This window comes from Triturus cristatus, chromosome 10, assembly GCF_964204655.1.
Source record: "Triturus cristatus chromosome 10, aTriCri1.1, whole genome shotgun sequence".
In the NCBI taxonomy this organism is placed as follows: Eukaryota; Metazoa; Chordata; class Amphibia; order Caudata; family Salamandridae; genus Triturus; species Triturus cristatus.
In genome coordinates, this window is record NC_140593.1 from 847,031,593 (window position 1) to 847,055,380 (window position 23,788).

The window sequence follows — 23,788 nt, forward strand, 5'->3', positions numbered from 1 at the left end:
ACCTCAGAAGAAACATGGATCACCATGCTTTTTCTGCCTTCATGCTTAGTCTGTGTGTGTCCCAGGTGATGCTTTCCCAAGGTGTACTTGCTGGCATTTAGGCATCAGATATTTGTCTGTCGATGCCTGCATAAGTCAATTTTTAATACGTCTAATTGCAAGCATGTTGGCTGATATCTCTGCAGTTTTCACACTTGCTCCTCGCTTTCTGAGTGGCTGCTGATACAGCAGAATAGAAGTAGAGAGAATCCTTGAGAGGAACCTTGCTCTAACAGTAAAACACAGCAAGTGAGTTTCTGTAGTGTAGTGGTCATCACGTTCGCCTAACACGCGAAAGGTCCCCGGTTCGAGACCGGGCAGAAACACTGTGCATGAGCTGCTTTTATGTGCACCCTCTAAAACCTTATTATCTCAATGCAAGCTTAAGAAGAGGCGGTCCTTGAACCCAGCGAGCCGTGGGAAACTTCCTTTACTTTTGCAAGACGAAACAAATTAATCCGCATCCATCAGTGGTCGCTCTTGTGCCTAGCTTTTTTTTTGTCATGCCATGTTGTATTGTGGGGTCTTTACACTTGTGACATTGCTGTGAACGTTGTAAGTGCAAACATTGGCAGGTGCAGTCAGAAGAGTCAGATCTGTGCACACCCAGGGCTGTCAGGATGGCCGAGTGGTCTAAGGCGCCAGACTCAAGAGAGCTTGATCTTCAGTGCAACTGAGACTTCTGGTCTCCTCATGGAGGCGTGGGTTCAAATCCCACTTCTGACAGGTTTCTTTTACACCCTTAAATCGTCCTGTTTTTTGCAGTGCATTCCCCACACACCACAATCTTTGCACGGACCTGTAACATATGACGAGAAATCCACCAACGATCAGGCTGGTCCCTCAATCACAATTCCATGTATTCCTGGAAGGGACACCTCAGGCACACCTTCCGTTAAATTTGCACTCCATCACACAAACTGCCGTGCTGGTTTCTCATTAAGCAGTTGATCCCATCTTTGTTGTGAGGCTCTCCTGCCACCTTTTGGGCGGAGAAGGCACTGTCCCTGCAACAACACAGGCAGACATGTTCAACAGGGCTTCCTGGTTATGTGGGAGGAGCAGATTGTCATTGATCCCCCCTTGCGAATTTTAATTTACATAAGGAAGACAGAGAGGTAGCTGGGAGTAGGCAGTACACACGGACATTGAACTCTATCTTGTGATTTGCAGCCAATTCTAGATTGAGGCAGGAGGAAAGGAGGTGATTTGCCCAACAATGGCCATACTGGGAATTCAGCCACCCTGGGGCTCCCAGGTGAGTGTTTCAGTCCTGCGAGCCACTCATATAAATCTCGCCTGATCGAGCCTGATCGAGCGCTGAGTGAGCGTGTTTGAATCCAAGAATCAAATGCCTCTGTCTTAGGAGCAAGAATTGGCAGGCCCTCCCTTGCATCTGGGGTGGAAGTCTATGGGGTAAGTGTCCAGGACTTGCAGAGGAGTACAAGTGCCAGAAAGTGCCTGCAGTTCTCATCAGCGCCTTTTTTCTGCTCTCTGGCAGCTAGGATATCGACTGATCCCTTCCTTGCAAGAGTGAAAAAAACAACACCTTGAGAGAAAACATGACTTTGTGTGGTTCACATAGAGAGAGAGCAGCCAAATAGCCCTGCTTTGTTTCTGAAATACGCATCAGAAATTGCTTAAAATGCCGACTGGGGAATCAGGCTCGTTGGTCTAGGGGTATGATTCTCGCTTCGGGTGCGTGAGGTCCCGGGTTCAAATCCCGGACGAGCCCATGCTGTGGAATTATTTTTAGGCTGCTTATTATATAGGGCCATTTCTTCTTTTCAATGCTATAAGACGCCGTGTATGGTGAGAAAGTTCCTTTCCCTCTACGCTATTTCCCACTTTTGGCGTATAGAATTTCAGTGCCGGACTTCTTTGCAACTGCTTTTCTGGGGTGGACCATCAGTGTAGGAAAATTAAATGCAAAGTGTTTTTCTAGTGTGATTTCAGGTATGGTTTTAAAATCGCCTTTTGGAATAAAAGTGGTCCTCGTTCCTTTCTTCCAAAGAAAGAGATCGGGTAAGGAGGGTCCAACTTTGAGCTTCATGGACATTGGCCCTTGGTCTGTGCATTCCAGCCCACTACATGCCAAGAAGATTCGTGCAAGCGTGTCTGTTTCTGTAGTGTAGTGGTTATCACGTTCGCTTTACACGCGAAAGGTCCCTGGTTCGAGACCGGGCAGAAACAGCAGCTTTCTGTTTTTCACACAGTTTGCATTTACTTTCTCAACTTATAGGAAAGCTGAGATAATGGAAGCTGTCTATCCCTCACCAGCGTGATGTACTGTGCTCCAGGGGCATCAGTGACAGCTCAAAAAGAGAAGTGACGATAGTTTGCGCTATTCGTTTGCACGTCCTTGTGTACTGAAGGTTGGGCCTACTTCATGAAAGCAAGGCATGAGAGCAGAAATGGTTTTATTGACCTCACCGAGAGCATACACCTAGAACAAACAAAATGTCTGAAGGATAGAGGCATTTTCATTTCTTGTTCGATGACGGCCATGGAAAAGACAGCAACCATATTGCAGAAGAGAGCAGCATGTGCAGTTGCTTGCTTTGGGTGAAGCATTCACTAACTCGCTGCCAATAACCCCCGGAGCCGGTGCGAAAGGCGACTCTTGTGTCCCTCGGCTCGTTGGTCTAGGGGTATGATTCTCGCTTAGGGTGCGAGAGGTCCCGGGTTCAAATCCCGGACGAGCCCTTTTTCAGAGGTAAACATACGAATCCTACTCAAAACTCACAATGCCTGACTATTTCTCATTACACTCGCCGCATTGTTGCACAAAATATTTTGAACCTCAGAAGAAACATGGATCACCATGCTTTTTCTGCCTTCATGCTTAGTCTGTGTGTGTCCCAGGTGATGCTTTCCCAAGGTGTACTTGCTGGCATTTAGGCATCAGATATTTGTCTGTCGATGCCTGCATAAGTCAATTTTTAATACGTCTAATTGCAAGCATGTTGGCTGATATCTCTGCAGTTTTCACACTTGCTCCTCGCTTTCTGAGTGGCTGCTGATACAGCAGAATAGAAGTAGAGAGAATCCTTGAGAGGAACCTTGCTCTAACAGTAAAACACAGCAAGTGAGTTTCTGTAGTGTAGTGGTCATCACGTTCGCCTAACACGCGAAAGGTCCCCGGTTCGAGACTGTGCATGAGCTGCTTTTATGTGCACCCTCTAAAACCTTATTATCTCAATGCAAGCTTAAGAAGAGGCGGTCCTTGAACCCAGCGAGCCGTGGGAAACTTCCTTTACTTTTGCAAGACGAAACAAATTAATCCGCATCCATCAGTGGTCGCTCTTGTGCCTAGCTTTTTTTTTGTCATGCCATGTTGTATTGTGGGGTCTTTACACTTGTGACATTGCTGTGAACGTTGTAAGTGCAAACATTGGCAGGTGCAGTCAGTAGAGTCAGATCTGTGCACACCCAGGGCTGTCAGGATGGCCGAGTGGTCTAAGGCGCCAGATTCAAGAGAGCTTGATCTTCAGTGCAACTGAGACTTCTGGTCTCCTCATGGAGGCGTGGGTTCAAATCCCACTTCTGACAGGTTTCTTTTACACCCTTAAATCGTCCTGTTTTTTGCAGTGCATTCCCCACACACCACAATCTTTGCACGGACCTGTAACATATGACGAGAAATCCACCAACGATCAGGCTGGTCCCTCAATCACAATTCCATGTATTCCTGGAAGGGACACCTCAGGCACACCTTCCGTTAAATTTGCACTCCATCACACAAACTGCCGTGCTGGTTTCTCATTAAGCAGTTGATCCCATCTTTGTTGTGAGGCTCTCCTGCCACCTTTTGGGCGGAGAAGGCACTGTCCCTGCAACAACACAGGCAGACATGTTCAACAGGGCTTCCTGGTTATGTGGGAGGAGCAGATTGTCATTGGTCCCCCCTTGCGAATTTTAATTTACATAAGGAAGACAGAGAGGTAGCTGGGAGTAGGCAGTACACACGGACATTGAACTCTATCTTGTGATTTGCAGCCAATTCTAGATTGAGGCAGGAGGAAAGGAGGTGATTTGCCCAACAATGGCCATACTGGGAATTCAGCCACCCTGGGGCTCCCAGGTGAGTGTTTCAGTCCTGCGAGCCACTCATATAAATCTCGCCTGATCGAGCCTGATCGAGCGCTGAGTGAGCGTGTTTGAATCCAAGAATCAAATGCCTCTGTCTTAGGAGGAAGAATTGGCAGGCCCTCCCTTGCATCTGGGGTGGAAGTCTATGGGGTAAGTGTCCAGGACTTGCAGAGGAGTACAAGTGCCAGAAAGTGCCTGCAGTTCTCATCAGCGCCTTTTTTCTGCTCTCTGGCAGCTAGGATATCGACTGATCCCTTCCTTGCAAGAGTGAAAAAAACAACACCTTGAGAGAAAACATGACTTTGTGTGGTTCACATAGAGAGAGAGCAGCCAAATAGCCCTGCTTTGTTTCTGAAAGACGCATCAGAAATTGCTTAAAATGCCGACTGGGGAATCAGGCTCGTTGGTCTAGGGGTATGATTCTCGCTTCGGGTGCGAGAGGTCCCGGGTTCAAATCCCGGACGAGCCCATGCTGTGGAATTATTTTTAGGCTGCTTATTATATAGGGCCATTTCTTCTTTTCAATGCTATAAGACGCCGTGTATGGTGAGAAAGTTCCTTTCCCTCTACGCTATTTCCCACTTTTGGCGTATAGAATTTCAGTGCCGGACTTCTTTGCAACTGCTTTTCTGGGGTGGACCATCAGTGTAGGAAAATTAAATGCAAAGTGTTTTTCTAGTGTGATTTCAGGTATGGTTTTAAAATCGCCTTTTGGAATAAAAGTGGTCCTCGTTCCTTTCTTCCAAAGAAAGAGATCGGGTAAGGAGGGTCCAACTTTGAGCTTCATGGACATTGGCCCTTGGTCTGTGCATTCCAGCCCACTACATGCCAAGAAGATTCGTGCAAGCGTGTCTGTTTCTGTAGTGTAGTGGTTATCACGTTCGCTTTACACGCGAAAGGTCCCTGGTTCGAGACCGGGCAGAAACAGCAGCTTTCTGTTTTTCACACAGTTTGCATTTACTCTCTCAACTTATAGGAAAGCTGAGATAATGGAAGCTGTCTATCCCTCACCAGCGTGATGTACTGTGCTCCAGGGGCATCAGTGACAGCTCAAAAAGAGAAGTGACGATAGTTTGCGCTATTCGTTTGCACGTCCTTGTGTACTGAAGGTTGGGCCTACTTCATGAAAGCAAGGCATGAGAGCAGAAATGGTTTTATTGACCTCACCGAGAGCATACACCTAGAACAAACAAAATGTCTGAAGGATAGAGGCATTTTCATTTCTTGTTCGATGACGGCCATGGAAAAGACAGCAACCATATTGCAGAAGAGAGCAGCATGTGCAGTTGCTTGCTTTGGGTGAAGCATTCACTAACTCGCTGCCAATAACCCCCGGAGCCGGTGCGAAAGGCGACTCTTGTGTGCCTCGGCTCGTTGGTCTAGGGGTATGATTCTCGCTTAGGGTGCGAGAGGTCCCGGGTTCAAATCCCGGACGAGCCCTTTTTCAGAGGTAAACATACGAATCCTACTCAAAACTCACAATGCCTGACTATTTCTCATTACACTCGCCGCATTGTTGCACAAAATATTTTGAACCTCAGAAGAAACATGGATCACCATGCTTTTTCTGCCTTCATGCTTAGTCTGTGTGTGTCCCAGGTGATGCTTTCCCAAGGTGTACTTGCTGGCATTTAGGCATCAGATATTTGTCTGTCGATGCCTGCATAAGTCAATTTTTAATACGTCTAATTGCAAGCATGTTGGCTGATATCTCTGCAGTTTTCACACTTGCTCCTCGCTTTCTGAGTGGCTGCTGATACAGCAGAATAGAAGTAGAGAGAATCCTTGAGAGGAACCTTGCTCTAACAGTAAAACACAGCAAGTGAGTTTCTGTAGTGTAGTGGTCATCACGTTCGCCTAACACGCGAAAGGTCCCCGGATCGAGACCGGGCAGAAACACTGTGCATGAGCTGCTTTTATGTGCACCCTCTAAAACCTTATTATCTCAATGCAAGCTTAAGAAGAGGCGGTCCTTGAACCCAGCGAGCCGTGGGAAACTTCCTTTACTTTTGCAAGACGAAACAAATTAATCCGCATCCATCAGTGGTCGCTCTTGTGCCTAGCTTTTTTTTTGTCATGCCATGTTGTATTGTGGGGTCTTTACACTTGTGACATTGCTGTGAACGTTGTAAGTGCAAACATTGGCAGGTGCAGTCAGAAGAGTCAGATCTGTGCACACCCAGGGCTGTCAGGATGGCCGAGTGGTCTAAGGCGCCAGACTCAAGAGAGCTTGATCTTCAGTGCAACTGAGACTTCTGGTCTCCTCATGGAGGCGTGGGTTCAAATCCCACTTCTGACAGGTTTCTTTTACACCCTTAAATCGTCCTGTTTTTTGCAGTGCATTCCCCACACACCACAATCTTTGCACGGACCTGTAACATATGACGAGAAATCCACCAACGATCAGGCTGGTCCCTCAATCACAATTCCATGTATTCCTGGAAGGGACACCTCAGGCACACCTTCCGTTAAATTTGCACTCCATCACACAAACTGCCGTGCTGGTTTCTCATTAAGCAGTTGATCCCATCTTTGTTGTGAGGCTCTCCTGCCACCTTTTGGGCGGAGAAGGCACTGTCCCTGCAACAACACAGGCAGACATGTTCAACAGGGCTTCCTGGTTATGTGGGAGGAGCAGATTGTCATTGGTCCCCCCTTGCGAATTTTAATTTACATAAGGAAGACAGAGAGGTAGCTGGGAGTAGGCAGTACACACGGACATTGAACTCTATCTTGTGATTTGCAGCCAATTCTAGATTGAGGCAGGAGGAAAGGAGGTGATTTGCCCAACAATGGCCATACTGGGAATTCAGCCACCCTGGGGCTCCCAGGTGAGTGTTTCAGTCCTGCGAGCCACTCATATAAATCTCGCCTGATCGAGCCTGATCGAGCGCTGAGTGAGCGTGTTTGAATCCAAGAATCAAATGCCTCTGTCTTAGGAGCAAGAATTGGCAGGCCCTCCCTTGCATCTGGGGTGGAAGTCTATGGGGTAAGTGTCCAGGACTTGCAGAGGAGTACAAGTGCCAGAAAGTGCCTGCAGTTCTCATCAGCGCCTTTTTTCTGCTCTCTGGCAGCTAGGATATCGACTGATCCCTTCCTTGCAAGAGTGAAAAAAACAACACCTTGAGAGAAAACATGACTTTGTGTGGTTCACATAGAGAGAGAGCAGCCAAATAGCCCTGCTTTGTTTCTGAAATACGCATCAGAAATTGCTTAAAATGCCGACTGGGGAATCAGGCTCGTTGGTCTAGGGGTATGATTCTCGCTTCGGGTGCGTGAGGTCCCGGGTTCAAATCCCGGACGAGCCCATGCTGTGGAATTATTTTTAGGCTGCTTATTATATAGGGCCATTTCTTCTTTTCAATGCTATAAGACGCCGTGTATGGTGAGAAAGTTCCTTTCCCTCTACGCTATTTCCCACTTTTGGCGTATAGAATTTCAGTGCCGGACTTCTTTGCAACTGCTTTTCTGGGGTGGACCATCAGTGTAGGAAAATTAAATGCAAAGTGTTTTTCTAGTGTGATTTCAGGTATGGTTTTAAAATCGCCTTTTGGAATAAAAGTGGTCCTCGTTCCTTTCTTCCAAAGAAAGAGATCGGGTAAGGAGGGTCCAACTTTGAGCTTCATGGACATTGGCCCTTGGTCTGTGCATTCCAGCCCACTACATGCCAAGAAGATTCGTGCAAGCGTGTCTGTTTCTGTAGTGTAGTGGTTATCACGTTCGCTTTACACGCGAAAGGTCCCTGGTTCGAGACCGGGCAGAAACAGCAGCTTTCTGTTTTTCACACAGTTTGCATTTACTTTCTCAACTTATAGGAAAGCTGAGATAATGGAAGCTGTCTATCCCTCACCAGCGTGATGTACTGTGCTCCAGGGGCATCAGTGACAGCTCAAAAAGAGAAGTGACGATAGTTTGCGCTATTCGTTTGCACGTCCTTGTGTACTGAAGGTTGGGCCTACTTCATGAAAGCAAGGCATGAGAGCAGAAATGGTTTTATTGACCTCACCGAGAGCATACACCTAGAACAAACAAAATGTCTGAAGGATAGAGGCATTTTCATTTCTTGTTCGATGACGGCCATGGAAAAGACAGCAACCATATTGCAGAAGAGAGCAGCATGTGCAGTTGCTTGCTTTGGGTGAAGCATTCACTAACTCGCTGCCAATAACCCCCGGAGCCGGTGCGAAAGGCGACTCTTGTGTCCCTCGGCTCGTTGGTCTAGGGGTATGATTCTCGCTTAGGGTGCGAGAGGTCCCGGGTTCAAATCCCGGACGAGCCCTTTTTCAGAGGTAAACATACGAATCCTACTCAAAACTCACAATGCCTGACTATTTCTCATTACACTCGCCGCATTGTTGCACAAAATATTTTGAACCTCAGAAGAAACATGGATCACCATGCTTTTTCTGCCTTCATGCTTAGTCTGTGTGTGTCCCAGGTGATGCTTTCCCAAGGTGTACTTGCTGGCATTTAGGCATCAGATATTTGTCTGTCGATGCCTGCATAAGTCAATTTTTAATACGTCTAATTGCAAGCATGTTGGCTGATATCTCTGCAGTTTTCACACTTGCTCCTCGCTTTCTGAGTGGCTGCTGATACAGCAGAATAGAAGTAGAGAGAATCCTTGAGAGGAACCTTGCTCTAACAGTAAAACACAGCAAGTGAGTTTCTGTAGTGTAGTGGTCATCACGTTCGCCTAACACGCGAAAGGTCCCCGGTTCGAGACTGTGCATGAGCTGCTTTTATGTGCACCCTCTAAAACCTTATTATCTCAATGCAAGCTTAAGAAGAGGCGGTCCTTGAACCCAGCGAGCCGTGGGAAACTTCCTTTACTTTTGCAAGACGAAACAAATTAATCCGCATCCATCAGTGGTCGCTCTTGTGCCTAGCTTTTTTTTTGTCATGCCATGTTGTATTGTGGGGTCTTTACACTTGTGACATTGCTGTGAACGTTGTAAGTGCAAACATTGGCAGGTGCAGTCAGTAGAGTCAGATCTGTGCACACCCAGGGCTGTCAGGATGGCCGAGTGGTCTAAGGCGCCAGATTCAAGAGAGCTTGATCTTCAGTGCAACTGAGACTTCTGGTCTCCTCATGGAGGCGTGGGTTCAAATCCCACTTCTGACAGGTTTCTTTTACACCCTTAAATCGTCCTGTTTTTTGCAGTGCATTCCCCACACACCACAATCTTTGCACGGACCTGTAACATATGACGAGAAATCCACCAACGATCAGGCTGGTCCCTCAATCACAATTCCATGTATTCCTGGAAGGGACACCTCAGGCACACCTTCCGTTAAATTTGCACTCCATCACACAAACTGCCGTGCTGGTTTCTCATTAAGCAGTTGATCCCATCTTTGTTGTGAGGCTCTCCTGCCACCTTTTGGGCGGAGAAGGCACTGTCCCTGCAACAACACAGGCAGACATGTTCAACAGGGCTTCCTGGTTATGTGGGAGGAGCAGATTGTCATTGGTCCCCCCTTGCGAATTTTAATTTACATAAGGAAGACAGAGAGGTAGCTGGGAGTAGGCAGTACACACGGACATTGAACTCTATCTTGTGATTTGCAGCCAATTCTAGATTGAGGCAGGAGGAAAGGAGGTGATTTGCCCAACAATGGCCATACTGGGAATTCAGCCACCCTGGGGCTCCCAGGTGAGTGTTTCAGTCCTGCGAGCCACTCATATAAATCTCGCCTGATCGAGCCTGATCGAGCGCTGAGTGAGCGTGTTTGAATCCAAGAATCAAATGCCTCTGTCTTAGGAGGAAGAATTGGCAGGCCCTCCCTTGCATCTGGGGTGGAAGTCTATGGGGTAAGTGTCCAGGACTTGCAGAGGAGTACAAGTGCCAGAAAGTGCCTGCAGTTCTCATCAGCGCCTTTTTTCTGCTCTCTGGCAGCTAGGATATCGACTGATCCCTTCCTTGCAAGAGTGAAAAAAACAACACCTTGAGAGAAAACATGACTTTGTGTGGTTCACATAGAGAGAGAGCAGCCAAATAGCCCTGCTTTGTTTCTGAAAGACGCATCAGAAATTGCTTAAAATGCCGACTGGGGAATCAGGCTCGTTGGTCTAGGGGTATGATTCTCGCTTCGGGTGCGAGAGGTCCCGGGTTCAAATCCCGGACGAGCCCATGCTGTGGAATTATTTTTAGGCTGCTTATTATATAGGGCCATTTCTTCTTTTCAATGCTATAAGACGCCGTGTATGGTGAGAAAGTTCCTTTCCCTCTACGCTATTTCCCACTTTTGGCGTATAGAATTTCAGTGCCGGACTTCTTTGCAACTGCTTTTCTGGGGTGGACCATCAGTGTAGGAAAATTAAATGCAAAGTGTTTTTCTAGTGTGATTTCAGGTATGGTTTTAAAATCGCCTTTTGGAATAAAAGTGGTCCTCGTTCCTTTCTTCCAAAGAAAGAGATCGGGTAAGGAGGGTCCAACTTTGAGCTTCATGGACATTGGCCCTTGGTCTGTGCATTCCAGCCCACTACATGCCAAGAAGATTCGTGCAAGCGTGTCTGTTTCTGTAGTGTAGTGGTTATCACGTTCGCTTTACACGCGAAAGGTCCCTGGTTCGAGACCGGGCAGAAACAGCAGCTTTCTGTTTTTCACACAGTTTGCATTTACTCTCTCAACTTATAGGAAAGCTGAGATAATGGAAGCTGTCTATCCCTCACCAGCGTGATGTACTGTGCTCCAGGGGCATCAGTGACAGCTCAAAAAGAGAAGTGACGATAGTTTGCGCTATTCGTTTGCACGTCCTTGTGTACTGAAGGTTGGGCCTACTTCATGAAAGCAAGGCATGAGAGCAGAAATGGTTTTATTGACCTCACCGAGAGCATACACCTAGAACAAACAAAATGTCTGAAGGATAGAGGCATTTTCATTTCTTGTTCGATGACGGCCATGGAAAAGACAGCAACCATATTGCAGAAGAGAGCAGCATGTGCAGTTGCTTGCTTTGGGTGAAGCATTCACTAACTCGCTGCCAATAACCCCCGGAGCCGGTGCGAAAGGCGACTCTTGTGTGCCTCGGCTCGTTGGTCTAGGGGTATGATTCTCGCTTAGGGTGCGAGAGGTCCCGGGTTCAAATCCCGGACGAGCCCTTTTTCAGAGGTAAACATACGAATCCTACTCAAAACTCACAATGCCTGACTATTTCTCATTACACTCGCCGCATTGTTGCACAAAATATTTTGAACCTCAGAAGAAACATGGATCACCATGCTTTTTCTGCCTTCATGCTTAGTCTGTGTGTGTCCCAGGTGATGCTTTCCCAAGGTGTACTTGCTGGCATTTAGGCATCAGATATTTGTCTGTCGATGCCTGCATAAGTCAATTTTTAATACGTCTAATTGCAAGCATGTTGGCTGATATCTCTGCAGTTTTCACACTTGCTCCTCGCTTTCTGAGTGGCTGCTGATACAGCAGAATAGAAGTAGAGAGAATCCTTGAGAGGAACCTTGCTCTAACAGTAAAACACAGCAAGTGAGTTTCTGTAGTGTAGTGGTCATCACGTTCGCCTAACACGCGAAAGGTCCCCGGATCGAGACCGGGCAGAAACACTGTGCATGAGCTGCTTTTATGTGCACCCTCTAAAACCTTATTATCTCAATGCAAGCTTAAGAAGAGGCGGTCCTTGAACCCAGCGAGCCGTGGGAAACTTCCTTTACTTTTGCAAGACGAAACAAATTAATCCGCATCCATCAGTGGTCGCTCTTGTGCCTAGCTTTTTTTTTGTCATGCCATGTTGTATTGTGGGGTCTTTACACTTGTGACATTGCTGTGAACGTTGTAAGTGCAAACATTGGCAGGTGCAGTCAGAAGAGTCAGATCTGTGCACACCCAGGGCTGTCAGGATGGCCGAGTGGTCTAAGGCGCCAGACTCAAGAGAGCTTGATCTTCAGTGCAACTGAGACTTCTGGTCTCCTCATGGAGGCGTGGGTTCAAATCCCACTTCTGACAGGTTTCTTTTACACCCTTAAATCGTCCTGTTTTTTGCAGTGCATTCCCCACACACCACAATCTTTGCACGGACCTGTAACATATGACGAGAAATCCACCAACGATCAGGCTGGTCCCTCAATCACAATTCCATGTATTCCTGGAAGGGACACCTCAGGCACACCTTCCGTTAAATTTGCACTCCATCACACAAACTGCCGTGCTGGTTTCTCATTAAGCAGTTGATCCCATCTTTGTTGTGAGGCTCTCCTGCCACCTTTTGGGCGGAGAAGGCACTGTCCCTGCAACAACACAGGCAGACATGTTCAACAGGGCTTCCTGGTTATGTGGGAGGAGCAGATTGTCATTGGTCCCCCCTTGCGAATTTTAATTTACATAAGGAAGACAGAGAGGTAGCTGGGAGTAGGCAGTACACACGGACATTGAACTCTATCTTGTGATTTGCAGCCAATTCTAGATTGAGGCAGGAGGAAAGGAGGTGATTTGCCCAACAATGGCCATACTGGGAATTCAGCCACCCTGGGGCTCCCAGGTGAGTGTTTCAGTCCTGCGAGCCACTCATATAAATCTCGCCTGATCGAGCCTGATCGAGCGCTGAGTGAGCGTGTTTGAATCCAAGAATCAAATGCCTCTGTCTTAGGAGCAAGAATTGGCAGGCCCTCCCTTGCATCTGGGGTGGAAGTCTATGGGGTAAGTGTCCAGGACTTGCAGAGGAGTACAAGTGCCAGAAAGTGCCTGCAGTTCTCATCAGCGCCTTTTTTCTGCTCTCTGGCAGCTAGGATATCGACTGATCCCTTCCTTGCAAGAGTGAAAAAAACAACACCTTGAGAGAAAACATGACTTTGTGTGGTTCACATAGAGAGAGAGCAGCCAAATAGCCCTGCTTTGTTTCTGAAATACGCATCAGAAATTGCTTAAAATGCCGACTGGGGAATCAGGCTCGTTGGTCTAGGGGTATGATTCTCGCTTCGGGTGCGTGAGGTCCCGGGTTCAAATCCCGGACGAGCCCATGCTGTGGAATTATTTTTAGGCTGCTTATTATATAGGGCCATTTCTTCTTTTCAATGCTATAAGACGCCGTGTATGGTGAGAAAGTTCCTTTCCCTCTACGCTATTTCCCACTTTTGGCGTATAGAATTTCAGTGCCGGACTTCTTTGCAACTGCTTTTCTGGGGTGGACCATCAGTGTAGGAAAATTAAATGCAAAGTGTTTTTCTAGTGTGATTTCAGGTATGGTTTTAAAATCGCCTTTTGGAATAAAAGTGGTCCTCGTTCCTTTCTTCCAAAGAAAGAGATCGGGTAAGGAGGGTCCAACTTTGAGCTTCATGGACATTGGCCCTTGGTCTGTGCATTCCAGCCCACTACATGCCAAGAAGATTCGTGCAAGCGTGTCTGTTTCTGTAGTGTAGTGGTTATCACGTTCGCTTTACACGCGAAAGGTCCCTGGTTCGAGACCGGGCAGAAACAGCAGCTTTCTGTTTTTCACACAGTTTGCATTTACTTTCTCAACTTATAGGAAAGCTGAGATAATGGAAGCTGTCTATCCCTCACCAGCGTGATGTACTGTGCTCCAGGGGCATCAGTGACAGCTCAAAAAGAGAAGTGACGATAGTTTGCGCTATTCGTTTGCACGTCCTTGTGTACTGAAGGTTGGGCCTACTTCATGAAAGCAAGGCATGAGAGCAGAAATGGTTTTATTGACCTCACCGAGAGCATACACCTAGAACAAACAAAATGTCTGAAGGATAGAGGCATTTTCATTTCTTGTTCGATGACGGCCATGGAAAAGACAGCAACCATATTGCAGAAGAGAGCAGCATGTGCAGTTGCTTGCTTTGGGTGAAGCATTCACTAACTCGCTGCCAATAACCCCCGGAGCCGGTGCGAAAGGCGACTCTTGTGTGCCTCGGCTCGTTGGTCTAGGGGTATGATTCTCGCTTAGGGTGCGAGAGGTCCCGGGTTCAAATCCCGGACGAGCCCTTTTTCAGAGGTAAACATACGAATCCTACTCAAAACTCACAATGCCTGACTATTTCTCATTACACTCGCCGCATTGTTGCACAAAATATTTTGAACCTCAGAAGAAACATGGATCACCATGCTTTTTCTGCCTTCATGCTTAGTCTGTGTGTGTCCCAGGTGATGCTTTCCCAAGGTGTACTTGCTGGCATTTAGGCATCAGATATTTGTCTGTCGATGCCTGCATAAGTCAATTTTTAATACGTCTAATTGCAAGCATGTTGGCTGATATCTCTGCAGTTTTCACACTTGCTCCTCGCTTTCTGAGTGGCTGCTGATACAGCAGAATAGAAGTAGAGAGAATCCTTGAGAGGAACCTTGCTCTAACAGTAAAACACAGCAAGTGAGTTTCTGTAGTGTAGTGGTCATCACGTTCGCCTAACACGCGAAAGGTCCCCGGTTCGAGACTGTGCATGAGCTGCTTTTATGTGCACCCTCTAAAACCTTATTATCTCAATGCAAGCTTAAGAAGAGGCGGTCCTTGAACCCAGCGAGCCGTGGGAAACTTCCTTTACTTTTGCAAGACGAAACAAATTAATCCGCATCCATCAGTGGTCGCTCTTGTGCCTAGCTTTTTTTTTGTCATGCCATGTTGTATTGTGGGGTCTTTACACTTGTGACATTGCTGTGAACGTTGTAAGTGCAAACATTGGCAGGTGCAGTCAGTAGAGTCAGATCTGTGCACACCCAGGGCTGTCAGGATGGCCGAGTGGTCTAAGGCGCCAGATTCAAGAGAGCTTGATCTTCAGTGCAACTGAGACTTCTGGTCTCCTCATGGAGGCGTGGGTTCAAATCCCACTTCTGACAGGTTTCTTTTACACCCTTAAATCGTCCTGTTTTTTGCAGTGCATTCCCCACACACCACAATCTTTGCACGGACCTGTAACATATGACGAGAAATCCACCAACGATCAGGCTGGTCCCTCAATCACAATTCCATGTATTCCTGGAAGGGACACCTCAGGCACACCTTCCGTTAAATTTGCACTCCATCACACAAACTGCCGTGCTGGTTTCTCATTAAGCAGTTGATCCCATCTTTGTTGTGAGGCTCTCCTGCCACCTTTTGGGCGGAGAAGGCACTGTCCCTGCAACAACACAGGCAGACATGTTCAACAGGGCTTCCTGGTTATGTGGGAGGAGCAGATTGTCATTGGTCCCCCCTTGCGAATTTTAATTTACATAAGGAAGACAGAGAGGTAGCTGGGAGTAGGCAGTACACACGGACATTGAACTCTATCTTGTGATTTGCAGCCAATTCTAGATTGAGGCAGGAGGAAAGGAGGTGATTTGCCCAACAATGGCCATACTGGGAATTCAGCCACCCTGGGGCTCCCAGGTGAGTGTTTCAGTCCTGCGAGCCACTCATATAAATCTCGCCTGATCGAGCCTGATCGAGCGCTGAGTGAGCGTGTTTGAATCCAAGAATCAAATGCCTCTGTCTTAGGAGGAAGAATTGGCAGGCCCTCCCTTGCATCTGGGGTGGAAGTCTATGGGGTAAGTGTCCAGGACTTGCAGAGGAGTACAAGTGCCAGAAAGTGCCTGCAGTTCTCATCAGCGCCTTTTTTCTGCTCTCTGGCAGCTAGGATATCGACTGATCCCTTCCTTGCAAGAGTGAAAAAAACAACACCTTGAGAGAAAACATGACTTTGTGTGGTTCACATAGAGAGAGAGCAGCCAAATAGCCCTGCTTTGTTTCTGAAAGACGCATCAGAAATTGCTTAAAATGCCGACTGGGGAATCAGGCTTATTGGTCTAGGGGTATGATTCTCGCTTCGGGTGCGAGAGGTCCCGGGTTCAAATCCCGGACGAGCCCATGCTGTGGAATTATTTTTAGGCTGCTTATTATATAGGGCCATTTCTTCTTTTCAATGCTATAAGACGCCGTGTATGGTGAGAAAGTTCCTTTCCCTCTACGCTATTTCCCACTTTTGGCGTATAGAATTTCAGTGCCGGACTTCTTTGCAACTGCTTTTCTGGGGTGGACCATCAGTGTAGGAAAATTAAATGCAAAGTGTTTTTCTAGTGTGATTTCAGGTATGGTTTTAAAATCGCCTTTTGGAATAAAAGTGGTCCTCGTTCCTTTCTTCCAAAGAAAGAGATCGGGTAAGGAGGGTCCAACTTTGAGCTTCATGGACATTGGCCCTTGGTCTGTGCATTCCAGCCCACTACATGCCAAGAAGATTCGTGCAAGCGTGTCTGTTTCTGTAGTGTAGTGGTTATCACGTTCGCTTTACACGCGAAAGGTCCCTGGTTCGAGACCGGGCAGAAACAGCAGCTTTCTGTTTTTCACACAGTTTGCATTTACTCTCTCAACTTATAGGAAAGCTGAGATAATGGAAGCTGTCTATCCCTCACCAGCGTGATGTACTGTGCTCCAGGGGCATCAGTGACAGCTCAAAAAGAGAAGTGACGATAGTTTGCGCTATTCGTTTGCACGTCCTTGTGTACTGAAGGTTGGGCCTACTTCATGAAAGCAAGGCATGAGAGCAGAAATGGTTTTATTGACCTCACCGAGAGCATACACCTAGAACAAACAAAATGTCTGAAGGATAGAGGCATTTTCATTTCTTGTTCGATGACGGCCATGGAAAAGACAGCAACCATATTGCAGAAGAGAGCAGCATGTGCAGTTGCTTGCTTTGGGTGAAGCATTCACTAACTCGCTGCCAATAACCCCCGGAGCCGGTGCGAAAGGCGACTCTTGTGTGCCTCGGCTCGTTGGTCTAGGGGTATGATTCTCGCTTAGGGTGCGAGAGGTCCCGGGTTCAAATCCCGGACGAGCCCTTTTTCAGAGGTAAACATACGAATCCTACTCAAAACTCACAATGCCTGACTATTTCTCATTACACTCGCCGCATTGTTGCACAAAATATTTTGAACCTCAGAAGAAACATGGATCACCATGCTTTTTCTGCCTTCATGCTTAGTCTGTGTGTGTCCCAGGTGATGCTTTCCCAAGGTGTACTTGCTGGCATTTAGGCATCAGATATTTGTCTGTCGATGCCTGCATAAGTCAATTTTTAATACGTCTAATTGCAAGCATGTTGGCTGATATCTCTGCAGTTTTCACACTTGCTCCTCGCTTTCTGAGTGGCTGCTGATACAGCAGAATAGAAGTAGAGAGAATCCTTGAGAGGAACCTTGCTCTAACAGTAAAACACAGCAAGTGAGTTTCTGTAGTGTAGTGGTCATCACGTTCGCCTAACACGCGAAAGGTCCCCGGTTCGAGACCGGGCAGAAACACTGTGCATGAGCTGCTTTTATGTGCACCCTCTAAAACCTTATTATCTCAATGCAAGCTTAAGAAGAGGCGGTCCTTGAACCCAGCGAGCCGTGGGAAACTTCCTTTACTTTTGCAAGACGAAACAAATTAATCCGCATCCATCAGTGGTCGCTCTTGTGCCTAGCTTTTTTTTTGTCATGCCATGTTGTATTGTGGGGTCTTTACACTTGTGACATTGCTGTGAACGTTGTAAGTGCAAACATTGGCAGGTGCAGTCAGAAGAGTCAGATCTGTGCACACCCAGGGCTGTCAGGATGGCCGAGTGGTCTAAGGCGCCAGACTCAAGAGAGCTTGATCTTCAGTGCAACTGAGACTTCTGGTCTCCTCATGGAGGCGTGGGTTCAAATCCCACTTCTGACAGGTTTCTTTTACACCCTTAAATCGTCCTGTTTTTTGCAGTGCATTCCCCACACACCACAATCTTTGCACGGACCTGTAACATATGACGAGAAATCCACCAACGATCAGGCTGGTCCCTCAATCACAATTCCATGTATTCCTGGAAGGGACACCTCAGGCACACCTTCCGTTAAATTTGCACTCCATCACACAAACTGCCGTGCTGGTTTCTCATTAAGCAGTTGATCCCATCTTTGTTGTGAGGCTCTCCTGCCACCTTTTGGGCGGAGAAGGCACTGTCCCTGCAACAACACAGGCAGACATGTTCAACAGGGCTTCCTGGTTATGTGGGAGGAGCAGATTGTCATTGGTCCCCCCTTGCGAATTTTAATTTACATAAGGAAGACAGAGAGGTAGCTGGGAGTAGGCAGTACACACGGACATTGAACTCTATCTTGTGATTTGCAGCCAATTCTAGATTGAGGCAGGAGGAAAGGAGGTGATTTGCCCAACAATGGCCATACTGGGAATTCAGCCACCCTGGGGCTCCCAGGTGAGTGTTTCAGTCCTGCGAGCCACTCATATAAATCTCGCCTGATCGAGCCTGATCGAGCGCTGAGTGAGCGTGTTTGAATCCAAGAATCAAATGCCTCTGTCTTAGGAGCAAGAATTGGCAGGCCCTCCCTTGCATCTGGGGGGAAGTCTATGGGGTAAGTGTCCAGGACTTGCAGAGGAGTACAAGTGCCAGAAAGTGCCTGCAGTTCTCATCAGCGCCTTTTTTCTGCTCTCTGGCAGCTAGGATATCGACTGATCCCTTCCTTGCAAGAGTGAAAAAAACAACACCTTGAGAGAAAACATGACTTTGTGTGGTTCACATAGAGAGAGAGCAGCCAAATAGCCCTGCTTTGTTTCTGAAAGACGCATCAGAAATTGCTTAAAATGCCGACTGGGGAATCAGGCTCGTTGGTCTAGGGGTATGATTCTCGCTTCGGGTGCGAGAGGTCCCGGGTTCAAATCCCGGACGAGCCCATGCTGTGGAATTATTTTTAGGCTGCTTATTATATAGGGCCATTTCTTCTTTTCAATGCTATAAGACGCCGTGTATGGTGAGAAAGTTCCTTTCCCTCTACGCTATTTCCCACTTTTGGCGTATAGAATTTCAGTGCCGGACTTCTTTGCAACTGCTTTTCTGGGGTGGACCATCAGTGTAGGAAAATTAAATGCAAAGTGTTTTTCTAGTGTGATTTCAGGTATGGTTTTAAAATCGCCTTTTGGAATAAAAGTGGTCCTCGTTCCTTTCTTCCAAAGAAAGAGATCGGGTAAGGAGGGTCCAACTTTGAGCTTCATGGACATTGGCCCTTGGTCTGTGCATTCCAGCCCACTACATGCCAAGAAGATTCGTGCAAGCGTGTCTGTTTCTGTAGTGTAGTGGTTATCACGTTCGCTTTACACGCGAAAGGTCCCTGGTTCGAGACCGGGCAGAAACAGCAGCTTTCTGTTTTTCACACAGTTTGCATTTACTTTCTCAACTTATAGGAAAGCTGAGATAATGGAAGCTGTCTATCCCTCACCAGCGTGATGTACTGTGCTCCAGGGGCATCAGTGACAGCTCAAAAAGAGAAGTGACGATAGTTTGCGCTATTCGTTTGCACGTCCTTGTGTACTGAAGGTTGGGCCTACTTCATGAAAGCAAGGCATGAGAGCAGAAATGGTTTTATTGACCTCACCGAGAGCATACACCTAGAACAAACAAAATGTCTGAAGGATAGAGGCATTTTCATTTCTTGTTCGATGACGGCCATGGAAAAGACAGCAACCATATTGCAGAAGAGAGCAGCATGTGCAGTTGCTTGCTTTGGGTGAAGCATTCACTAACTCGCTGCCAATAACCCCCGGAGCCGGTGCGAAAGGCGACTCTTGTGTGCCTCGGCTCGTTGGTCTAGGGGTATGATTCTCGCTTAGGGTGCGAGAGGTCCCGGGTTCAAATCCCGGACGAGCCCTTTTTCAGAGGTAAACATACGAATCCTACTCAAAACTCACAATGCCTGACTATTTCTCATTACACTCGCCGCATTGTTGCACAAAATATTTTGAACCTCAGAAGAAACATGGATCACCATGCTTTTTCTGCCTTCATGCTTAGTCTGTGTGTGTCCCAGGTGATGCTTTCCCAAGGTGTACTTGCTGGCATTTAGGCATCAGATATTTGTCTGTCGATGCCTGCATAAGTCAATTTTTAATACGTCTAATTGCAAGCATGTTGGCTGATATCTCTGCAGTTTTCACACTTGCTCCTCGCTTTCTGAGTGGCTGCTGATACAGCAGAATAGAAGTAGAGAGAATCCTTGAGAGGAACCTTGCTCTAACAGTAAAACACAGCAAGTGAGTTTCTGTAGTGTAGTGGTCATCACGTTCGCCTAACACGCGAAAGGTCCTCGGTTCGAGACTGTGCATGAGCTGCTTTTATGTGCACCCTCTAAAACCTTATTATCTCAATGCAAGCTTAAGAAGAGGCGGTCCTTGAACCCAGCGAGCCGTGGGAAACTTCCTTTACTTTTGCAAGACGAAACAAATTAATCCGCATCCATCAGTGGTCGCTCTTGTGCCTAGCTTTTTTTTTGTCATGCCATGTTGTATTGTGGGGTCTTTACACTTGTGACATTGCTGTGAACGTTGTAAGTGCAAACATTGGCAGGTGCAGTCAGAAGAGTCAGATCTGTGCACACCCAGGGCTGTCAGGATGGCCGAGTGGTCTAAGGCGCCAGACTCAAGAGAGCTTGATCTTCAGTGCAACTGAGACTTCTGGTCTCCTCATGGAGGCGTGGGTTCAAATCCCACTTCTGACAGGTTTCTTTTACACCCTTAAATCGTCCTGTTTTTTGCAGTGCATTCCCCACACACCACAATCTTTGCACGGACCTGTAACATATGACGAGAAATCCACCAACGATCAGGCTGGTCCCTCAATCACAATTCCATGTATTCCTGGAAGGGACACCTCAGGCACACCTTCCGTTAAATTTGCACTCCATCACACAAACTGCCGTGCTGGTTTCTCATTAAGCAGTTGATCCCATCTTTGTTGTGAGGCTCTCCTGCCACCTTTTGGGCGGAGAAGGCACTGTCCCTGCAACAACACAGGCAGACATGTTCAACAGGGCTTCCTGGTTATGTGGGAGGAGCAGATTGTCATTGGTCCCCCCTTGCGAATTTTAATTTACATAAGGAAGACAGAGAGGTAGCTGGGAGTAGGCAGTACACACGGACATTGAACTCTATCTTGTGATTTGCAGCCAATTCTAGATTGAGGCAGGAGGAAAGGAGGTGATTTGCCCAACAATGGCCATACTGGGAATTCAGCCACCCTGGGGCTCCCAGGTGAGTGTTTCAGTCCTGCGAGCCACTCATATAAATCTCGCCTGATCGAGCCTGATCGAGCGCTGAGTGAGCGTGTTTGAATCCAAGAATCAAATGCCTCTGTCTTAGGAGCAAGAATTGGCAGGCCCTCCCTTGCATCTGGGGTGGAAGTCTATGGGGTAAGTGTCCAGGACTTGCAGAGGAGTACAAGTGCCAGAAAGTGCCTGCAGTTCTCATCAGCGCCTTTTTTCTGCTCTCTGGCAGCTAGGATATCGACTGATCCCTTCCTTGCAAGAGTGAAAAAAACAACACCTTGAGAGAAAACATGACTTTGTGAGGTTCACATAGAGAGAGAGCAGCCAAATAGCCCTGCTTTGTTTCTGAAAGACGCATCAGAAATTGCTTAAAATGCCGACTGGGGAATCAGGCTCGTTGGTCTAGGGGTATGATTCTCGCTTCGGGTGCGAGAGGTCCCGGGTTCAAATCCTGGACGAGCCCATGCTGTGGAATTATTTTTAGGCTGCTTATTATATAGGGCCATTTCTTCTTTCAATGCTATAAGACGCCGTGTATGGTGAGAAAGTTCCTTTCCCTCTACGCTATTTCCCACTTTTGGCGTATAGAATTTCAGTGCCGGACTTCTTTGCAACTGCTTTTCTGGGGTGGACCATCAGTGTAGGAAAATTAAATGCAAAGTGTTTTTCTAGTGTGATTTCAGGTATGGTTTTAAAATCGCCTTTTGGAATAAAAGTGGTCCTCGTTCCTTTCTTCCAAAGAAAGAGATCGGGTAAGGAGGGTCCAACTTTGAGCTTCATGGACATTGGCCCTTGGTCTGTGCATTCCAGCCCACTACATGCCAAGAAGATTCGTGCAAGCGTGTCTGTTTCTGTAGTGTAGTGGTTATCACGTTCGCTTTACACGCGAAAGGTCCCTGGTTCGAGACCGGGCAGAAACAGCAGCTTTCTGTTTTTCACACAGTTTGCATTTACTTTCTCAACTTATAGGAAAGCTGAGATAATGGAAGCTCTCTATCCCTCACCAGCGTGATGTACTGTGCTCCAGGGGCATCAGTGACAGCTCAAAAAGAGAAGTGACGATAGTTTGCGCTATTCGTTTGCACGTCCTTGTGTACTGAAGGTTGGGCCTACTTCATGAAAGCAAGGCATGAGAGCAGAAATGGTTTTATTGACCTCACCGAGAGCATACACCTAGAACAAACAAAATGTCTGAAGGATAGAGGCATTTTCATTTCTTGTTCGATGACGGCCATGGAAAAGACAGCAACCATATTGCAGAAGAGAGCAGCATGTGCAGTTGCTTGCTTTGGGTGAAGCATTCACTAACTCGCTGCCAATAACCCCCGGAGCCGGTGCGAAAGGCGACTCTTGTGTGCCTCGGCTCGTTGGTCTAGGGGTATGATTCTCGCTTAGGGTGCGAGAGGTCCCGGGTTCAAATCCCGGACGAGCCCTTTTTCAGAGGTAAACATACGAATCCTACTCAAAACTCACAATGCCTGACTATTTCTCATTACACTCGCCGCATTGTTGCACAAAATATTTTGAACCTCAGAAGAAACATGGATCACCATGCTTTTTCTGCCTTCATGCTTAGTCTGTGTGTGTCCCAGGTGATGCTTTCCCAAGGTGTACTTGCTGGCATTTAGGCATCAGATATTTGTCTGTCGATGCCTGCATAAGTCAATTTTTAATACGTCTAATTGCAAGCATGTTGGCTGATATCTCTGCAGTTTTCACACTTGCTCCTCGCTTTCTGAGTGGCTGCTGATACAGCAGAATAGAAGTAGAGAGAATCCTTGAGAGGAACCTTGCTCTAACAGTAAAACACAGCAAGTGAGTTTCTGTAGTGTAGTGGTCATCACGTTCGCCTAACACGCGAAAGGTCCCCGGTTCGAGACTGTGCATGAGCTGCTTTTATGTGCACCCTCTAAAACCTTATTATCTCAGTGCAAGCTTAAGAAGAGGCGGTCCTTGAACCCAGCGAGCCGTGGGAAACTTCCTTTACTTTTGCAAGACGAAACAAATTAATCCGCATCCATCAGTGGTCGCTCTTGTGCCTAGCTTTTTTTTTGTCATGCCATGTTGTATTGTGGGGTCTTTACACTTGTGACATTGCTGTGAACGTTGTAAGTGCAAACATTGGCAGGTGCAGTCAGAAGAGTCAGATCTGTGCACACCCAGGGCTGTCAGGATGGCCGAGTGGTCTAAGGCGCCAGACTCAAGAGAGCTTGATCTTCAGTGCAACTGAGACTTCTGGTCTCCTCATGGAGGCGTGGGTTCAAATCCCACTTCTGACAGGTTTCTTTTACACCCTTAAATCGTCCTGTTTTTTGCAGTGCATTCCCCACACACCACAATCTTTGCACGGACCTGTAACATATGACGAGAAATCCACCAACGATCAGGCTGGTCCCTCAATCACAATTCCATGTATTCCTGGAAGGGACACCTCAGGCACACCTTCCGTTAAATTTGCACTCCATCACACAAACTGCCGTGCTGGTTTCTCATTAAGCAGTTGATCCCATCTTTGTTGTGAGGCTCTCCTGCCACCTTTTGGGCGGAGAAGGCACTGTCCCTGCAACAACACAGGCAGACATGTTCAACAGGGCTTCCTGGTTATGTGGGAGGAGCAGATTGTCATTGGTCCCCCCTTGCGAATTTTAATTTACATA

At 47.2% G+C, this 23,788-nt stretch overlaps 30 non-coding genes across 30 annotated transcripts; all 30 read left to right on the forward strand.

Moving 5' to 3' along the window:
* Nucleotides 1-292: 292 nt before the first annotated feature.
* Nucleotides 293-365, forward strand: TRNAV-AAC (transfer RNA valine (anticodon AAC)). Its single transcript has one exon. It is a non-coding gene; the product is annotated as a tRNA-Val (tRNA).
* A 288-nt stretch (nt 366-653) lies between these two features.
* Nucleotides 654-765, forward strand: TRNAL-CAA (transfer RNA leucine (anticodon CAA)). The gene is made up of 2 exons: nt 654-691; nt 720-765. It is a non-coding gene; the product is annotated as a tRNA-Leu (tRNA).
* Nucleotides 766-2,159: 1,394 nt separating this feature from the next.
* Nucleotides 2,160-2,232, forward strand: TRNAV-UAC (transfer RNA valine (anticodon UAC)). The gene has a single exon. It is a non-coding gene; the product is annotated as a tRNA-Val (tRNA).
* A 441-nt stretch (nt 2,233-2,673) lies between these two features.
* TRNAP-AGG (transfer RNA proline (anticodon AGG)) lies at nt 2,674-2,745 on the forward strand. The gene has a single exon. It is a non-coding gene; the product is annotated as a tRNA-Pro (tRNA).
* A 1,783-nt stretch (nt 2,746-4,528) lies between these two features.
* TRNAP-CGG (transfer RNA proline (anticodon CGG)) lies at nt 4,529-4,600 on the forward strand. Its single transcript has one exon. It is a non-coding gene; the product is annotated as a tRNA-Pro (tRNA).
* Nucleotides 4,601-4,985: 385 nt separating this feature from the next.
* On the forward strand, nt 4,986-5,058 carry TRNAV-UAC (transfer RNA valine (anticodon UAC)). The gene has a single exon. It is a non-coding gene; the product is annotated as a tRNA-Val (tRNA).
* Nucleotides 5,059-5,499: 441 nt separating this feature from the next.
* On the forward strand, nt 5,500-5,571 carry TRNAP-AGG (transfer RNA proline (anticodon AGG)). Its single transcript has one exon. It is a non-coding gene; the product is annotated as a tRNA-Pro (tRNA).
* Nucleotides 5,572-5,957: 386 nt separating this feature from the next.
* On the forward strand, nt 5,958-6,030 carry TRNAV-AAC (transfer RNA valine (anticodon AAC)). The gene has a single exon. It is a non-coding gene; the product is annotated as a tRNA-Val (tRNA).
* A 288-nt stretch (nt 6,031-6,318) lies between these two features.
* TRNAL-CAA (transfer RNA leucine (anticodon CAA)) lies at nt 6,319-6,430 on the forward strand. Its single transcript has 2 exons — nt 6,319-6,356; nt 6,385-6,430. It is a non-coding gene; the product is annotated as a tRNA-Leu (tRNA).
* Nucleotides 6,431-7,824: 1,394 nt separating this feature from the next.
* Nucleotides 7,825-7,897, forward strand: TRNAV-UAC (transfer RNA valine (anticodon UAC)). Its single transcript has one exon. It is a non-coding gene; the product is annotated as a tRNA-Val (tRNA).
* Nucleotides 7,898-8,338: 441 nt separating this feature from the next.
* Nucleotides 8,339-8,410, forward strand: TRNAP-AGG (transfer RNA proline (anticodon AGG)). The gene has a single exon. It is a non-coding gene; the product is annotated as a tRNA-Pro (tRNA).
* Nucleotides 8,411-10,193: 1,783 nt separating this feature from the next.
* On the forward strand, nt 10,194-10,265 carry TRNAP-CGG (transfer RNA proline (anticodon CGG)). The gene has a single exon. It is a non-coding gene; the product is annotated as a tRNA-Pro (tRNA).
* A 385-nt stretch (nt 10,266-10,650) lies between these two features.
* On the forward strand, nt 10,651-10,723 carry TRNAV-UAC (transfer RNA valine (anticodon UAC)). The gene has a single exon. It is a non-coding gene; the product is annotated as a tRNA-Val (tRNA).
* A 441-nt stretch (nt 10,724-11,164) lies between these two features.
* Nucleotides 11,165-11,236, forward strand: TRNAP-AGG (transfer RNA proline (anticodon AGG)). Its single transcript has one exon. It is a non-coding gene; the product is annotated as a tRNA-Pro (tRNA).
* Nucleotides 11,237-11,622: 386 nt separating this feature from the next.
* Nucleotides 11,623-11,695, forward strand: TRNAV-AAC (transfer RNA valine (anticodon AAC)). Its single transcript has one exon. It is a non-coding gene; the product is annotated as a tRNA-Val (tRNA).
* A 288-nt stretch (nt 11,696-11,983) lies between these two features.
* On the forward strand, nt 11,984-12,095 carry TRNAL-CAA (transfer RNA leucine (anticodon CAA)). The gene is made up of 2 exons: nt 11,984-12,021; nt 12,050-12,095. It is a non-coding gene; the product is annotated as a tRNA-Leu (tRNA).
* A 1,394-nt stretch (nt 12,096-13,489) lies between these two features.
* TRNAV-UAC (transfer RNA valine (anticodon UAC)) lies at nt 13,490-13,562 on the forward strand. The gene has a single exon. It is a non-coding gene; the product is annotated as a tRNA-Val (tRNA).
* A 441-nt stretch (nt 13,563-14,003) lies between these two features.
* Nucleotides 14,004-14,075, forward strand: TRNAP-AGG (transfer RNA proline (anticodon AGG)). Its single transcript has one exon. It is a non-coding gene; the product is annotated as a tRNA-Pro (tRNA).
* A 2,240-nt stretch (nt 14,076-16,315) lies between these two features.
* TRNAV-UAC (transfer RNA valine (anticodon UAC)) lies at nt 16,316-16,388 on the forward strand. Its single transcript has one exon. It is a non-coding gene; the product is annotated as a tRNA-Val (tRNA).
* Nucleotides 16,389-16,829: 441 nt separating this feature from the next.
* On the forward strand, nt 16,830-16,901 carry TRNAP-AGG (transfer RNA proline (anticodon AGG)). Its single transcript has one exon. It is a non-coding gene; the product is annotated as a tRNA-Pro (tRNA).
* A 386-nt stretch (nt 16,902-17,287) lies between these two features.
* TRNAV-AAC (transfer RNA valine (anticodon AAC)) lies at nt 17,288-17,360 on the forward strand. Its single transcript has one exon. It is a non-coding gene; the product is annotated as a tRNA-Val (tRNA).
* Nucleotides 17,361-17,648: 288 nt separating this feature from the next.
* TRNAL-CAA (transfer RNA leucine (anticodon CAA)) lies at nt 17,649-17,760 on the forward strand. Its single transcript has 2 exons — nt 17,649-17,686; nt 17,715-17,760. It is a non-coding gene; the product is annotated as a tRNA-Leu (tRNA).
* Nucleotides 17,761-18,696: 936 nt separating this feature from the next.
* TRNAP-CGG (transfer RNA proline (anticodon CGG)) lies at nt 18,697-18,768 on the forward strand. Its single transcript has one exon. It is a non-coding gene; the product is annotated as a tRNA-Pro (tRNA).
* Nucleotides 18,769-19,153: 385 nt separating this feature from the next.
* TRNAV-UAC (transfer RNA valine (anticodon UAC)) lies at nt 19,154-19,226 on the forward strand. The gene has a single exon. It is a non-coding gene; the product is annotated as a tRNA-Val (tRNA).
* Nucleotides 19,227-19,667: 441 nt separating this feature from the next.
* Nucleotides 19,668-19,739, forward strand: TRNAP-AGG (transfer RNA proline (anticodon AGG)). The gene has a single exon. It is a non-coding gene; the product is annotated as a tRNA-Pro (tRNA).
* Nucleotides 19,740-20,473: 734 nt separating this feature from the next.
* Nucleotides 20,474-20,585, forward strand: TRNAL-CAA (transfer RNA leucine (anticodon CAA)). Its single transcript has 2 exons — nt 20,474-20,511; nt 20,540-20,585. It is a non-coding gene; the product is annotated as a tRNA-Leu (tRNA).
* Nucleotides 20,586-21,522: 937 nt separating this feature from the next.
* On the forward strand, nt 21,523-21,594 carry TRNAP-CGG (transfer RNA proline (anticodon CGG)). The gene has a single exon. It is a non-coding gene; the product is annotated as a tRNA-Pro (tRNA).
* A 384-nt stretch (nt 21,595-21,978) lies between these two features.
* TRNAV-UAC (transfer RNA valine (anticodon UAC)) lies at nt 21,979-22,051 on the forward strand. The gene has a single exon. It is a non-coding gene; the product is annotated as a tRNA-Val (tRNA).
* Nucleotides 22,052-22,492: 441 nt separating this feature from the next.
* On the forward strand, nt 22,493-22,564 carry TRNAP-AGG (transfer RNA proline (anticodon AGG)). Its single transcript has one exon. It is a non-coding gene; the product is annotated as a tRNA-Pro (tRNA).
* Nucleotides 22,565-23,298: 734 nt separating this feature from the next.
* Nucleotides 23,299-23,410, forward strand: TRNAL-CAA (transfer RNA leucine (anticodon CAA)). The gene is made up of 2 exons: nt 23,299-23,336; nt 23,365-23,410. It is a non-coding gene; the product is annotated as a tRNA-Leu (tRNA).
* The last annotated feature ends 378 nt before the right edge of the window (nt 23,411-23,788 follow it).